The sequence below is a fragment of the Triticum dicoccoides genome, chromosome 6B (genome assembly GCF_002162155.2).
Source record: "Triticum dicoccoides isolate Atlit2015 ecotype Zavitan chromosome 6B, WEW_v2.0, whole genome shotgun sequence".
Classification (NCBI taxonomy): Eukaryota; Viridiplantae; Streptophyta; class Magnoliopsida; order Poales; family Poaceae; genus Triticum; species Triticum dicoccoides.
The window spans coordinates 723159522-723162698 of NC_041391.1; positions in this window are offsets into that span (position 1 = coordinate 723159522).

Below are 3177 nucleotides of genomic sequence, written 5' to 3' on the forward strand. Positions count from 1 at the left end.
TCGTTGTCAAGACACGTAGTTTTGGATGATTCTGACCCGTTTCTTGTACTATTACTCGGTTTCGGGGTCTTGAAGTGATTTCCACGATTGACGAACCCCAGGGTGTGTCTATGTTTCGGTCATCAACACTCGCGGTTTTTGTCGATTGTGACCCGTTTCGTGGACTATTACTCACCGTTTTGGGGTCCCATAGCGATTTCCATAGTTGTTGAACCCCAAGGTGGACTTACATGTCGGTCATCAACACCCAAATTTTTTGTCGATTGTGACCCGTTTCGTGGACTATTACTCACCGTTTTGGGGTCCCATAGTGTTTTCCATAGTTGTTGAACCCCAAGGTGCACTTACGTGTCAGTCATCAACAATCGCAGTTTTGGCCGATTCTGGCCCGTTTCATGGACTATTACTCACTATTTTGGGGTCCCGGAGTAATTTCGACGATTGACGAACCCCGGGGTACGGATTGTGTTGGTCATCAACACTCTCGTTTTTTCTCGATTCTGACCCGTTTCGTGGACTATTACTCACCATTTTGGGGCCCCATAGCGATTTCCATAGTTGTTGAACCCCAAGGTGCACTTACGTGCCGGTCATCAATACTCGCACTTTTGGCCGATTCTGGCCCGTTACATGGACTATTACTCACTGTTTGGGGACCCGGAGTGATTTCCACGATTGACGAGCCCCAGGGTGCATATATGTGTCGGTCATCAACACTCGCGGTTTTTGGTGATTCTGACCTGTTTCACGGACTATTAATCACCATTTTGGAGTCCCAGAGCGATTTCCATGGTTATCGAATCCCAAGGAGTCCTTACGTGTTGGTCGTCCGGACTCGCAGTGTGGGCCGATTCTGATCTGTTTCTTGGACTATTAGTCAGTTTTGGGGTCTCGAAGTGAATTCCACGATTGACGAACCCCGGGGTGCGTCTACGTGTCGGTCATCAACACTCGCGTTTTTGGTCGATTGTGACCCGTTTCCTGGTCAATTACTCACTGTTTTGGCGTCCCGTAGTGATTTCCATAGTTATTGAACCCCAAGGTGCACTTACGTGTCGGTCATCATCAATCGCAGTTTTGTCCGATTCTGGCCCGTTTCATGGACTATTATTCACTATTTTGGGGTCCCGGAGTAACTTCGACGATTGAAAAACCCCGGGGTGCGTCATTGTGTCGATCATCAACACTCTCGTTTTTTGTCTATTTTGACCCGTTTCGTGGACTATTACTCACCGTTTTGGGGCCCCATAGCGATTTCCATAGTTGTTGAACCCCAAGGTGCACCTATGTGCCGGTCATCAATACTCGCACTTTTGGCCGATTCTGGACCGTTTCATGGACTATTACTCACTGTTTGGGGTCCCGGAGTGATTTCCACGATTGATGAACCTCGGGGTGCATATATGTGTCGGTCATCAACACTCGCGTTTTTTGGTGATTCTGACCTGTTTCATGGACTATTAATCACAATTTTGGAGTCCCAGAGCGATTTCCATGGTTGTTGAATCCCAAGGAGTGCTTACGTGTTGGTCATCCGGACTCGCAGTGTGGGCTGATTCTGATCCATTTCTTGGACTATTACTCAGTTTTGGGGTCTCGAAGTGAATTCCACGATTGACGAACCCCGGGGTGCGTCTACGTGTCGGTCATCAACACTAGCGTTTTTGGTCGATTGTGACCCGTTTCGTGGTCTATTACTCACCGTTTTGGGGTCCCGTAGTGATTTCCATAGTTATTGAACCCCAAGGTGCACTTACGTGTCGGTCATCAACACTCACTGTTTTGGGGTCCCGCAGTGATTTCAGCGCTTGACGAACCCCGAGGTGCGTCTACGTGTCGGGCATAAAAACTCGCGGTTTTTGGCGATTCTGACCCGTTTCGTGGACTATTAATTATTATTTGGGTGTCCCAGAGCGATTTCCATGGTTGTCGAATCCCAAGGATTGCTTACGTGTTCGTTGTCAAGACACGTAGTTTTGGATGATTCTGACCCGTTTCTTGTACTATTACTCGGTTTCGGGGTCTTGAAGTGATTTCCACGATTGACGAACCCCAGGGTGTGTCTATGTTTCGGTCATCAACACTCGCGGTTTTTGTCGATTGTGACCCGTTTCGTGGACTATTACTCACCGTTTTGGGGTCCCATAGCGATTTCCATAGTTGTTGAACCCCAAGGTGGACTTACATGTCGGTCATCAACACCCAAATTTTTTGTCGATTGTGACCCGTTTCGTGGACTATTACTCACCGTTTTGGGGTCCCATAGTGTTTTCCATAGTTGTTGAACCCCAAGGTGCACTTACGTGTCAGTCATCAACAATCGCAGTTTTGGCCGATTCTGGCCCGTTTCATGGACTATTACTCACTATTTTGGGGTCCCGGAGTAATTTCGACGATTGACGAACCCCGGGGTACGGATTGTGTTGGTCATCAACACTCTCGTTTTTTCTCGATTCTGACCCGTTTCGTGGACTATTACTCACCATTTTGGGGCCCCATAGCGATTTCCATAGTTGTTGAACCCCAAGGTGCACTTACGTGCCGGTCATCAATACTCGCACTTTTGGCCGATTCTGGCCCGTTACATGGACTATTACTCACTGTTTGGTGACCCGGAGTGATTTCCACGATTGATGAACCCCGGGGTGCATATATGTGTCGGTCATCAACACTCGCGGTTTTTGGTGATTCTGACCTGTTTCATGGACTATTAATCACCATTTTGGAGTCCCAGAGCGATTTCCATGGTTATCGAATCCCAAGGAGTCCTTACGTGTTGGTCGTCCGGACTCGCAGTGTGGGCTGATTCTGATCTGTTTCTTGGACTATTAGTCAGTTTTGGGGTCTCGAAGTGAATTCCACGATTGACGAACCCCGGGGTGCGTCTACGTGTCGGTCATCAACACTCGCGTTTTTGGTCGATTGTGACCCGTTTCGTGGTCAATTACTCACTGTTTTGGCGTCCCGTAGTGATTTCCATAGTTATTGAACCCCAAGGTGCACTTACGTGTCGGTCATCATCAATTGCAGTTTTGTCCAATTCTGGCCCGTTTCATGGACTATTATTCACTATTTTGGGGTCCCGGAGTAACTTCGACGATTGACAAACCCCGGGGCGCGTCATTGTGTCGGTCATCAACACTCTCGTTTTTTGTCTATTTTGACCCGTTTCGTGGA